At 38.9% G+C, this 13629-nt stretch overlaps 1 protein-coding gene across 2 annotated transcripts in view; it reads left to right on the forward strand.

The window, feature by feature from the left end:
* The window catches only part of SIM1 (SIM bHLH transcription factor 1), a 70087-nt gene that overhangs the window by 42149 nt on the left and 14309 nt on the right, over nucleotides 1-13629 (forward strand). The window lies entirely within an intron of this gene.

The following is a 13629-nucleotide window of genomic DNA, read 5'->3' on the forward strand; positions in this document are numbered from 1 at the left end:
CCCTCATCCCTGGGCTTCTCCAGGCAAGAACGCTGGAGTGGGTTGCCATTTCCTTTTCCAACATGAAAGTGAAAAGTGAAAGGGAAGTCGCTCAGTAGTGTCCGACTGTTCACGACCCCGTGAACCGTAGCCTACCAGGCTCCTCTGTCCATGGGATTTTCCAGGCAAGAGTACTGGAGTGGGGTGCCGTTGCCTTCTCCGTTCTTTAAGGGCACCATGTCCCAATTCCTGCAGTTCATTAGGGTAATTCAGGAGATGATTCCTGGGCTGGTAGAAAACCAACCAGGATTCGGAGATTTTTCATCAAGGTGGTCTTTATCATTTGTGTTTTTAATTTTTTGAAGTAAAAATGGCAATCTAGAGAGTCCAGAAACTATTATTTCCTTACTTATCAGAACATTTTTAATTCTGTTAACGTCAACAAGTATGTACTGTTTGAGGAAGTGTCATTTGTTGAGCTCATGGGTCACTAAGAAGCTACTATTTGCTAGATTATTTTAGCTTGGTATGTGAAGATGAGATCTGTGTCCCAAGGGACTGCTGTCACATGGTTTCAAATCTCCCACCAAGACCAGATTTCTTTACCCTGACAAAGTGTAAAGAGGAGTAGATGTGTGATGCCTGGACATTTTTCAATGTAAACATTCAGTTATGAAGACTGAGCACTTTATGTATAAAGTGCATTTTAGTTCAAGTTACTGTAGAGGAGGAGTTGCTTCTTTTTATTGAGTATCTGAGAAGCTTTATTTATTACTATCTCATACCTTGGGGAAAGAGTTTTACTGTCTCTTTTTGTTACTTGGAAGAATGAATTACTCCTTTGGGTAATTTTATCCTTATATGGATAGGAGTGCTGGACACATAAATGAAAGAAAAATTTAAATTAGGAAATACTAAGTTAAGAAGGAATTTGTCCATTGTTACAGAGAAATAAAGCTACAAAACCCAAATATCCCGCTACAAAATCCAAATATCCCCACTGAGCTTCCAAAACCTCACCATCTACATTTTATTTCACCTCAGCTCTTAAGTCTAAAATTTCTCTAGTTTATACTAATGTTGGACTAGGGCTTCCCAGGTGGCAAGGGAATCCACCTGCCAATGCAAGAGACAAAGGAGATACAGATTTGATACCTGGGTCTGAAAGATCCCCTGGCAGAGGACATGGCAACCCACTCCAGTATTCTTGCCTGGAGAATCCCATAGACAGAGAAGCCTGGAGGGCTACTGTCCATAGGGTGGCAAAGAGTCAGACATGACTGAAGCAACTTAGCAAACAATGTTAGACTATCTACACATTAAAAAAAAAATGTTTTAACTACCATTAGACTGCTCCTTGGGTTCATGTGAGGAGGAGTTAATTTGAAATTGTACATGTTTCATAGTTTTTTGTTTTTTTTTTAAGCAATACAGAAGAGTGGAAAGTAGAAAATCACCCACTATTTCCTCTTTTTCCCTCTCCAAAATGGTGGTTTCTTCTAGAAATGTACTATGATGCATAAAAATCATTCACGTGCACACACCTGTGTTCACATAGAGTTTCTCTTGACTTTTTAAAATGTTCATTCTTGTGTTAATTCTTAGATAAATGCAGTCCTTAGAATTTTGGCCCTGTGTCTCATTTGAAATCTCAGTCATGAATTAAGTTTACTTAACATTTATGTGCCTAGTAAAGGTTATTCTTTAATTGCGTTTGCTTTAGATAATGATGGTGCTAGGTCAATCACTGACTGAGTTCCTAGCACATGGACTACTGATATGTAGAGATCAGAAATGGAACACAGTCTCTGCTTTCAGGGAGCCATGCGTGTAGACAGAAAAGGGAACAGCCTTTGCAGTGAATTGTCCTAGGACGATTGTCCTCAGGTAAACAGCGGGTCCTCTGGGGCGACACAGGGGAAAAGCGTGACATCAGGGCAAACTCATCCATTTCTGCTGAAAGGAAGCAGCTCAGTACTGCCATCTGGAATCCTACATCCTCAGAAATTTTAAAGAAAAGAAAATAATGTAGCTTCTCAAAAGTCTTATTTGGTCCAAATCGCTCTTATATTATTGAAGAATACTTATTTTTCAACTTTCTTGCATTATTGCTATTATGTGTTGCTTCAGTCAGTGCTAGCTGAGTGCCTACACTAGAGCGATGCTATGCTGGCCATTGTGGTGAATGGGGATAGCAGTTGAGTAGGTGCTAGACTATAAAAAAGTGGTATAAGAAACGCCCTTAAGTGTTTCAGTACAGTTGGAATGATAAGTTATGAACTAGAATGAGGGGCATATAGAGGATGATGTATACAAAAGGCTTCAAGAGAGATGTCAGTCTATATGCCTGGGGAGGGTTGTTGACCTAGCTCTGGGGGTAGAATTCAGGTATATGCACATAAGGGAAAGGAGAGGACACTTCAGAAAGACCAGGATTCTAAAGAGATGCAGGAACACCCTGAGTGTGACTGGTGAAGTGGGGGAGAGTGGGTCCCTGTGGTTAAGGACAAGGGGTTATATGTTTGGAAACATTCATTGATTGGTGCCAAATATCTGTGAGGTCAAGGCATTTGGATTTTGTTGTATGGAAAACCAGTAAAGGTTTTGAACTGGAAATGAAGCATTAAGGTGGCTGAAGCAAGGCAGACTACTCGGGAGGCTCATTTTCATAGTCCTGGGTGAGTCTAGCGGGGGTCTGAGCTAAAGTTCTCAACTGCAGTGAAAAGCACTGTAGAGGAAGGAAGGTTAAATTATTTTTATCCTTGACTGCTTGTACCTCTTCTCATTATAGATGTATTTTGATCATTATAGATTTATTTTTGAAATTATATATATTTGGTTGCACTGGGTCTTTGTTGTGGAGCATAGGCTCTCTAGTTGTAGTGTGAGGACTTGGTTACCCCATGGCATGGGGGATCTTAGTTCCTGGACTAGGGATTGAACCCTTGTCCCCTGCACTGGAAGGCAGATTTTTAACTACTGGACCACCAGGGAAGTCTCTGAAATTGTATTTTAAAGCTTACATTTTGTATTTAGTGACAATAATAGATGCATAATAAATATATTTTTATTTACAAAATGATGAAGATTTTCATAGTATTTAATTTTAAATTCTTCTTCCTCCTCTCAAAAATACAATCTTTTACTTTTTGTTATTTCCATGTTTACATATTTTTAGTACACAAATTCTCTTCAGATTTTTCAAGAGGCTGTTTCCAGAGCAAAAAAAAAAAAAAAAAATTGAGCTCATAAGGTAACATCTTGTGCTTTTTATTAGGTATGAAAATGATGTAATGATGCTATCAATATTATTTATTAAGCTCTTTGCTCTATTATGTATTAGGCATATCCGGAAATTTCTAACAGACATTTGATGAATAGCAAACAGCACCACTGCTTTTTGGAATTATTTAGGCACCCTTACTTGAAGATGTGAGACATGCACAAATTGTAATTCACTGTCACTACTCAGTCTGCAGTCGTAGATGAACTTTCAGGTCCCCACTTGGTATGAGATGCCCTTGGGAATGATTTTAGGCTTGATTACATTATAGTCACTTAATGAATGACTCGGTCACCTTTGTACCTCTATGTATTACTCGGGACAAGAGAGGTCAAAACTGTTTTGAATGGTTTTGAAAGATTTGTTGTAAGAAATATTATAGATAACTCCCAAAGATTCTGTAGGTAGCTACTGTGCTGCTGTAGAGCTATCTTAACAATATGAAAGTTGTATTTTATTGTTACTGGGTTTATATTCATGAATATAGCAACTTATGTTTTTCACAGTTCTGTTGAATTAAAAATATTGAGTTTATGGAATTTATTTTTCAGACCTTACCTCTAGCAATTGCTAGAGTCTCTTCCATCTATTTTGAAGGAACTAGTCATGGCTACTCCAATACAGTTGTGAGTTATCTTGACATAGTGTAGCCACATCAATCATGAATAAATTGCCTCCTGATTCTAGTTTCCTTTGAAACTTTTCCTCTTGGCATGTTTATAGTTGTTACATTTATTAGAGACAGTGCGTGCCCTCCTGTTTTATTGCCTCATTCTGCCCTTCTCTTGCTTTCTCCCTAGTCAGTAATAAGCAATACACTATATAATTCTATAATAACAGTGCATAAAACTATGTATGCTTCTGAAATCTGAAAGCATTTAATATCTTGTTACAGATACACTGTAACACCTGGAGGTTTAACTCCACATCTGTTACCTTAAATAATCCCACAGAACCCTCTTAATTTTCACTGCCAGCAATCTGGCTTCCTTTCAGTGAAGGTAGAAGATTTCTTCCTACAAAGGTTCTTTCTGGCCTCAAAAAATACACCGGTGACTCCTATGCTGACTTTTAAGCTACAGAGAAAAGAAGGACCAAGAATTTCCCTTGGTGATACTATTGACACATAGTATCAATACTTTTATCAATACTAGGATAGATAGCCCTTCATTTCATGTTTTATATGTTACATGAAAACATGTAATCCTTGACCATTAACAACAAAAACTGTAATGCATCTTGCAAAAAAAAAAAAAGTTATCTTCTCTGAAATTCTTATACTGTACAGGCTTTTTATGTTTTATGGTTATGTCGGAACTTCAGATATCACCTGTTCTATAGAAATATCAGGAGATTATTATTAGAAGATGAAAGGAGGAAAATTCGGAGGCAGTAAATGGAGACTTTAAGATCCTTGAGGACAGGAGATTTTGCCCTTGATAACGAGATTGCTTTGGGTACCCAAAAGCCCTTAGAACATATTGAGTGAGTAGGTAAATGAATTGATAGATGAGTGAAGTTGATAAGATAGGTGGATAAAGAAACAGGAGAACTGAGATGACCTGGGTATATGGCCCTTTCCCCAGAAGGCTTACAGATTCAGTGGGGGAGATAAAAATGTAAACGAAAAATTTAAACACAGTGTAGCATGTATGTGATAAAGGCATCATTGGCAGTGGTGAAGCTCTGGTGGTGTCTTGGGGGCTCCTCTGTCCTTCCAGCAGTGAACTGGAGGTGGGAGTTGGAAGCTGACAGTAGCCTCTAGGCCTAGAGACCCTCATACCTTGGGGTGTTTCCAGCAGGTTCAAATTTATTTCTGTTTTGGGACTTCGTGGTGGTCTGGGGGCTAAGACTCAGTCCTCCCAATGAAAAGGGCACAGGTTTGATCCCAGGTCAGGGAACTATATCCTGTATGCCCCAACTAAGCCAAATAAATAAATAAATACTAAAAAAAAATTATTCCTGTTTGCAAGGTTTGCAGGGGGGCTGCAGGCTGACAGTGAATAAGGCCCTGAACCTCTTGGGTGCCCCGTCAAAGACCAGACTCACTCTCCACCTCCAGTTGTGCTTTCGCCCCTTACCCGTTTATCCTTCTTCTCCCACTGCCTGTGTCCCAGGAGCTCTGTCACGCTGGAGATCGGAGCTCATCTTAATTTTCTGTCCACTTTGGAAATTTTTCATTTTCAGCCTTTCCTGCTTCTCAGGTTGACCTTAAAGGACCACTGATCATGTTAGTGTTTGGAGAATTGCCACAGTCCTAGCTGTCACTCAAGGTTACCTATAATTGAGTCCTAAATTACATGAACCCTGTGATCCAGCCAGACTTCTCTGCTCCCTCTTTGCTGAATGCCTTGTCCTTTCCTGCCCCCATGCTTGTGCTTATGCATTTATTCTGCCTGCGTTGCCTCTATTTTTCAAAATTCTGCCTATCATCTAAGGACTGAATGCTACCTCTTTCATGAAATATAACTTTCTCCTTTGTGCCTCTATTTAGAATAATCTATCTTCTACTGCCTTCTGGATATGTCAGAGCTTCTCTTTTGGACTATAATATCTTTGAAAGTAGTAACTGTGTCTATTTCATACCTGCCCCCTACCTTGACCCAGCATCTGTGTGTCCTCCACTTATTCACTCACTGAATATTAATGAAATGAATGAATGGATAAGTAAAGACTTTAAGAAGAAGGTGGATACTTTGTTGGTTGCCTATAGAGACATTAAAAACCCCAAGGAGGGAAAATATTCTGCTGCTGCTGCTGCTAAGTCACTTCAGTCGTGTCTGACTCTGTGCAATGGCAGCAGGTTCCCCTGTCCCTGGGATTCTCCAGGCAAGAACACTGGAGTGGGTTGCCATTGCCTTCTCCAATGCATGAAAGTGAAAAGTGAAAGTGAAGTCGCTCAGTCGTGTCCGACTCTTCGAGACCCCATGGACTGCAGCCCACTAGGCTCCTCCGTCCATGGGATTTTCCAGGCAAAAGTACTGGAATGGGATGTCAGCTACTATGGAATTTATAACCTATGTAAAGAAGCAAAAGATACACATGCAAAAAAACCTAAGGATGCTTTCACAAATACAAAATCTTGCAGTACAAATCAAATACCTACCTGCTAAGGAGGAGTTAAATGTGGTAGAATCTAGAAGCTCTTTCAAGGGCAAAACTTTGAACAAGTGTTCTCTGGCTCACATTCTAAGGCAGAGAACCATCTGCATCTTGTCCTGGAGTGGGCTTTCTAGTCTCCATGTCTCCACTGTCATCTCCAGTGCAACCACAGAGAGAAGTGACAACTGATATTTACTCTGTGTGTGTATGTGTGTGTTTTGATTACAAAATGATTGCCCTGAGGTATCTATGCAGTAAGTCCACTACATACAAACCTTCAAGTTGTGAACTGTCTAATAGTGAGAACGTGTGTTCACATGTCCGATCATGTGAGTTAGTTCATGCACATTGTCATGCACGTGCATCCTCTAGAGATGGTTGTGCTTTTGTGTACTTTACTGTACAGTACTGTATAGAGTACAGTAGAACAGTTTCTTCATTTCAAGCCCAGGATGTCCAGAAGCAAGCACAAAAGCAGCAGTGACGTAGCTGGTACTTTTCAAGGTACTGTACCGAAAGAGTAAAAATGTTTTCTTTCTTATTTGTTTGTTTATTATTTGTGTGAAAAGTATTATGAACATATTACAGTACAGTACTATATGGCTGATTGTGTTAGTTGGGTACCTAGGCTAACTTTGTTGGACTTACAAACAAATTGGACTTATAACTGTACTCTTGGAACAGAGTTTGTTTGTACGTACGGAACTTACTGTAGAAGCAATGCTGTTTGGCCTTCCATCTCAGAAACATGTCTTTGTTTATGGGCTCAGCCCTAGTTCCAGGGTCCAATTCCCATGATCAGTAGATACTTTCTAGATAACTCTCTTATTCTTTTAATAATCTAAGTGCATTTATGGTACTGTATAGTTGTCTTCCATAAGAAAGGGAAAAGTCTCTTAAAATTTTGGTTTCTTGGTTTGTTTGGTTTGGTTTTTGACCAAACCTCTGGGCACAAAAGGCCTTGTGCAGGTCATGTTCCTTCATGATCTTTCCTGACCCTTAGCTCCTCCTCTATCCCATGCCCACTATCTTTGTCCAGTTCTGGGCTCTTCAGAACACGTCACATTTAGACTACTTCATCAGCCTCCTATTGTTCTTTTGGTCTCTAATCATTTCTGCCAGAGTAAGCTTCCTGAAATACCGTTTTAATTGTGTACCCACTGCTCACCCCCTTCCCCCCAAGCCCTACTTAAAAACCTAAAGAGGCTCTATGTTGGTTATAGTATGAAGCCCAATCTCCACAACCTGGTCCTGGCTACATCTTTGCATCTGTCAGCCACCTCTAGCCCCACCACATCAATTCTCCACCCTAGCTGTGTACTCGCCTAAGGACACCTTTCCTGTTGAGCTTCTTAAATCCTACCCAGCCCCCCAAAGCACAGCTGCAGCCTACCTCTCATCCCCACAGATCCCTGGCTATAAGGCATAATTCATGTTAAACACATCTCTCTTTCATAACATAGGATGGTTTGGATCTAGGGGAGAGTTAGTGTCAAAAAAGAAGTTGGGCAGTGGGCAAAGCAGCTGTGCTAAATCAAATGGAAAGCCTCTGCTTCTGACTTAATGGAAATGATGGCTGGAATTTGTGATTCTGCCCCACAGCTGAACAGAGGCGAAGCAGGGGGATGGCTGAATCCACCATCAAAATACGCCCAGGAAAATTTATTTTAAGAAAACCTATCAAATAAAATCTTATTAAAACCAAATAGTCAAAATCAAGAGAGCAATGCCTTACTTGACAGTTTTTGGTGGGATCTGACCCAGTCATAATGTGAAATTTGTAGAGTTAAGTTGGATTTGAATATCTTTGCTAAGAAATTTAGATTTCCTTAACTCATCCATCCTTCACAGATTTTTACGAAACCTCTTTAAGCACATTATGGCACATTGAATTGCAGTGTTTTCCTGGAAGGTCAAGGTCTGGATGTGTATTATTTAACAGTTTGTGCTTTTTTAGTTTTCCTTATTGTACTTGACTTAGAAGATGAGAAAGTAGATCCATCCTTCCATTTACAGACACCAGTTTGAAATTGATTACCTCGGTAGAGAGCCTTTGAGCTTTAGTTTCTTTTCACAAAGTTACAAGTCTGATAGATCTCCTCTTTCAGCATGCAGAAGGCCAGTGATATGCCTGCCAATAATCTGTTGGCCCAAGTCTAGGACAGTGCCAAGAGCAGCTTGGGCAGCCGTCCTTTGTCGAGACTCAGAATAAACCAATGGAAGGCCAGACAAAGCTGCAATAAGGGGCTGGAGCAGGTGGCACCACCTGCACCCATCTAATTCAAGCTCATCTAATCTGCCACTTATATGTGAAAAATCAGAGAGTGAGTCACAGTATCAGTGAAAAGATGGAAGTAGTTCTGGCTCATGCTCAAAGCCCATCAGGGAAGAAGATTACCGTTAAAACTAGTGCTACTGGTCCTGGAAACCCAGGATTTATCCAATGGGCTAGAGCCACTTCTGTATTATCAATGCAAAGTTGAGATCTCCTTGATCATTTACAGCTGTGTGTGCCAGGACATTAAAGGGCCTAATTAAATGTTTATTACCTGTTTAAAATCTTCAGTGCAGTGAAGATACCTGCCAGCCTTTGGGACTTTACCTTTGGATTTATAGACGGATGTGGACTGTGGATTTCATGGTTGGGAACAGCTCTCTCCATATGGAACTGTCTAGGGGATTCCTGGAGAAAACCCGGCCTCTGGTTCCGAGTGCTGGTTCCAGCTGCACGTCACCCTGACCGCTAATGAGATGTCGACTGTACTTACTTTTCTGTGAGAAAAATGACTGAACCAGATCCCAGCGACATTTTTGTAACTGTGGGGGGTAGATTAAGAGAAGGCCTATGACATTTCAAACCACATTTGAGGTACATAAAAAAACTTCCCATGTTTCTACTTCATGAAATTTATCAGGAACTTACAGGTATGAAAGATTTCTCACCAAAAGATTCTTTGAACTAAAAATAACTAAAATGTGGGTTAAAGCTAAATATGTCACAAAAACCACAGATTATATACTATGAGTGAAGCAGATCATAAAAATAATAAGTGAAAAGTCTTGTGAACCCATTTTTTAAAACTGTCATCTTTCATCTGATTGAAGATGATGATTTATACCATTTTCTAAAATGAAGGGAGAAATGGCCTAAGTATTTAAAATGCTTAATGATTAAACTTTGAATCAGTATTTGCTTTCTAATTGTAGTTTAAGCAGAAATATTTTTTGTGTAGTTCCTCTAGTGGAGTCATCCTTGACTCTGGGATGTGACTCAAGATTGACTTTTTTTCTTTTAAAATGCATTCTCTAATTTTCCTTGAAGGTTTCCTTAAGCTTAACTCTTTTGAAGTTGTATGTAATTAAACAGAATTTCATTTAAAATTTCATGAGGATGCTTTTCCAATGCTAAACATGTGCGAGACTTATGTAGAAATCATGTTATAGTTAGCCTTTTTTAATGTATGTTCCTGAATTATGTTCCTGAATGTTCCTGAATTATTCTTGCTGTTGATTAATTAGACAATAAATTACACATGAAGTAAAAGCAAAAATTTCTATCTACCATTAATAGGAGTGCAGGAATGAAACAAATAATGTCTTCTTGATATCTTCTTTGCAGTTTCATTTATTTACAATTTCTAGGTAGTAAAGTTTTTCATGTTAGAAATTGACTTTATTATTTGACTGCTATTCAGTTACATTTTCACAGGCAAATGTTTTCAGTCAGCCCTTCAGATTAGCAAAATAACTTGCATAATTGTCATCTTAAAATGCATTTGATTTTGACACTAGTTTTTCTCTTACGCTTATGTTTATCCTTGACAAAACCCCCAGCAATTTCCAACGTGTATAAACCAAAGGCGTTCTTCATAGCAAACACAACTCCTGTTTGAGGGAAGCACCCCCAGCAGTGGGGGCTATTTTAATGGACATGCTGTATTACTTTAATCTAACCCTTTTACCATCTGTTCTTCCCATAACAGTGAATGAAAAAAAAAAAAGGACATATTTTATGTTTCAGGGTTACATTAGTAAAAAGTAAGATAAAAGTGATTTAAAAGCATGCATATGTTCTTAGTACAATGCAGTCTGCATCTGTGATGTTTTTTTCTCATGGTTCAGACACAAATCAAGAGGAAAGCTGTTCATGCCTGATAGAGTGAAAGTTTTTCATAGAAAACAGGACTTTACCATAAGAGGGTCTCTCTATATATTTTACAGCTAAAAATGATATTAAAAAAAAACCTCAGTGAGCTGCCAGAATAAAAATAGATAATGATAACATCTATCGTTGGAACATCTGGCATTTTTCCTGAGTTGCCTTGTTGCTGCCACATCCAGATGAATGCAGAGCACCTGTCTGGAACATGCTGTTGAGGCAGGAGAGACTCTCATGACTGTTATCAAAAGGGGAATATCTGTGCTGTAACTGTTGTGGAAGAGTGCTTCAGTACTAAGAGGACGTCACCGAGGCTGTGTGGAGATGGTCTACTGGAATGTAGAGGTTGGAGAAGGCTCCCTTTGTAAGAACATGCTTGGGGACCTGGGATCCATTACTGCTGCATACAGGGTGGGACACTGCTGTTTTTGTTAGCTAGGTACCTAAGTCTAGATGAGTCCAGGATTCTGGAAAGAGCAAAGACTCTGGAATTGCATCTCTCCTCTTAAATATCATACTCATGTGAACTTGGGCAGTTTAGGTTTTTTGTTTTTGCTTCATTTGTTGCATCAGTAAAGGGATTAATGATACTTTTAAGATGTTGTGAGCATTTAATAAGATATTGTCTGTGGGATCTCAGTACAGTGACCAGAGCGAAGCAAGTATTTGATAAAGGTAGTGTGATGGGTTGCTGTGTGGTGGGTATTAGCATATGCAAATGATATGGTAAACTGCCTCTTAGTCATTAGTTCATTTTCCCTTCCCAAGTAGCTACAGTGTTAATAGAGAGTAAGAGCTCCCTTCTTTGAACTCCTTAACTACATTGCTTTTCTCTTTGTTCAGCCCTTGCCATTTTTGAACTTGTATTAAAGTTATGTCTTGTGCATTATTTATACTGCTTCTAATATGAACACCTTGAAGATGGAGCTGCATTTCTCAAATCACTTGGCATATGGCCTTGCCAATATTAGATGTTCAGTAAATATCAGAATGAATCATAGAGTAAATTGTTGTAAATAGTTTCCATTGAATGCATATAAAACCCCAGCTGATGGCTCAGATTTTTAACCGGATGAAGTGTCAGTCTCTTTTAGAAGGAATGATTCTTTCACGAGCCCTGAGTCTCAGAGGAAAGCTGGGGGCTGTGACTGGCATCTGACATCCATTGCTGGCAGGCATCCAAGCTCTTTGCTGGTCGATGTTAGCCCACCTTTGGTGGGTGACATGTGGTTTCAAGTTTATTAGAACCAGGGCATCCTACATCTGACTCATTTTTTAAATTTACCAACATGAAAGCCTGTTTTGAAAATTAAATTTTAAATAAGAAATAGGGGTAAATTAAGGTGCAGAGTATTCATAATAATAAATTTTCTAAGAAGGAAAAACAGAGGTTTCTGCAAAATTCACCACCGGGAGTTGGTGATGGACAGGGAGGCCTGGCATGCTGTGATTCATGGGGTCGCAGAGTTGGACACGACTGAGCAACTGGACTGAACTGAAAGTTTCTTTCATTGTTGATAAAATCTAATTAAAATAGGGAATCGAATCATTCCGTTTCTTATCTTTAAACAGAGGAGAAAGTGTCATTACCTTTTCAAAAGAAGAAGAGCAGATTCTATAGGTTCTAAACTGTGATTTTTTTTTTTTTTTTTTACCTAAAAATGATCTAGATATCAACAATTGCTGGGAGAACCATCCACAGGCGCTGGCTAATCGATCATTAAGTGTCCTCTCCCCTCCTTTGAAACAGATCTGTGGGCTTTCTGTTAAAGTTAAGTGATAAGAATCATTGGTACCAAAGGGCATTTGAGCCTTGAAAATCAGAGCATTTGGAAGAAAAGGCCATACTGTTTAGGTGATTGGCCAGTCACCTGATTTCTTTTTGCGTCTGGGATGTTGATTTCTTTTTTAAAATTTTTATACTGAAGTATATTTGATCTGATCTGATCTGATCTGATCGTTGATTCATAATATTGTGTTGGTTTCAGATGTATAGCGACTGTGATTATTATATATACATGTATTTCAGATTATTTCCATTATAGTTTATTATAAGATATTGAATATAGTTCCCTGTGCCTTACAGTAAATCCTTATTTCTTATCTATTTTATGTATAGTAGTTTGTATCTGTTAATTTCATACTCCTAATTTATCCCTCCCCCCTCCCTTTGCCCTTTGGTAACCCCGTTTGTTTTCTATGTCAGTGAATCTGTTTTTGTTTAATGTATAGATTTATTTGCATTATTTTTTAGATCCCACATATAGGTAATAGCACATAATACTTGTCTCTTTCTGTCTGATGTACTTCACTCGGTAGGTATTTTCTAGGTCCACCCATGTTGCTGCAAATGACAATATTTCATGATTTTTTATGGCTAATATTGCATTGTAAATATACACCACATCTTCTTAAACCAGTCATCTGTTGATGGGCACTTGGGCTGTTTCCACATCCTGGCTGTTGTAAATAACACTGCCATGAACACTGAGGTGTATCTCTTCGAATTAGAGTTTTTATTTTTTCCAGATGTATACCCAGGAGTGGAATTGCTAGATCATATGGTAGTTCTATTTTTTCATTTTTTGAGGAACCTCCTTATGATTTTCCATAGTGGCTGTACCTATTTACATTCTCACCAGCAGTGTACAAGAGATGTTTTCTCCAAAAGAGATGTTGATTTCTTTATTCTTTAACCTATGTGTTTTATCTCTGACATGCCTATAGGATGGAACTGAAAATATGACCTTCAGATGATATAATCTAGGGAAAAAAATCATTTTTACAAGATTGTGGTATAACTATTCCTCTACTGAAAAGAAAATCATTGATTAAGGACCTTTAGGTCCCCAAACTTTTTGGCACCAGAGACCAGTTTCATGAAAGACAGTCTTTCCACAGACCCGGGGTGGAGTGGGGGATGGTTTCAGAATAATTTAAGTGTATTGCATTTATTGTGCCTGCCGCTCACCTCCTGTTGTGCAGCCTGGTTCCTAACCGGCCAAGGACCACTACTGATCTGTGGCCCCAGCGGTTGGGGACCTCTAATTTGCATGTTACATATATATCTGTAACATTTGCATTTTAAGAGTATTTCGATGCATGT

Source organism: Bos grunniens, chromosome 9 (genome assembly GCF_055505025.1).
Source record: "Bos grunniens cultivar Pamir isolate PY7600 chromosome 9, Bosgru_T2T1.0, whole genome shotgun sequence".
NCBI lineage: Eukaryota > Metazoa > Chordata > Mammalia > Artiodactyla > Bovidae > Bos > Bos grunniens.